This window comes from Penaeus monodon, chromosome 20, assembly GCF_015228065.2.
Source record: "Penaeus monodon isolate SGIC_2016 chromosome 20, NSTDA_Pmon_1, whole genome shotgun sequence".
In the NCBI taxonomy this organism is placed as follows: domain Eukaryota; kingdom Metazoa; phylum Arthropoda; class Malacostraca; order Decapoda; family Penaeidae; genus Penaeus; species Penaeus monodon.
In genome coordinates, this window is record NC_051405.1 from 39,307,627 (window position 1) to 39,307,890 (window position 264).

General features: G+C 51.5%; 1 protein-coding gene across 1 annotated transcript in view; it reads right to left on the minus strand.

Annotated features, from left to right (window-relative positions):
• LOC119586071 (gamma-glutamyl hydrolase-like) overlaps positions 1 to 264 on the minus strand; it is a 9,028-nt gene that overhangs the window by 540 nt on the left and 8,224 nt on the right. The gene's annotated exons all lie outside the window — the stretch shown is intronic.

Genomic DNA, 264 nt, shown 5'->3' on the forward strand with positions numbered 1-264 from the left:
TCAGTGTGGACGTGAGAGAGGAAGTCCAATGTAGTCGTGAAGGAGATTAGTGTGGACGTGAGAGACTTCAGTGTGGGCGTGAGTGAGTCCAGTGTGGGCGTGAAAGAGTGCAATGTGGGTGTGAGGTAGTGCAGCATAGCCTTGAGGGAGTGTAGTGTGGGCGCGAGAGAGTCCTGCGTGGGCGTGAGGGTTTTATAATGGAAGAAAAGCAAAATGTGTCTCTGACTGGGAAGCTCTACTTTAATGCCGTTTTGGCTCGTGAGT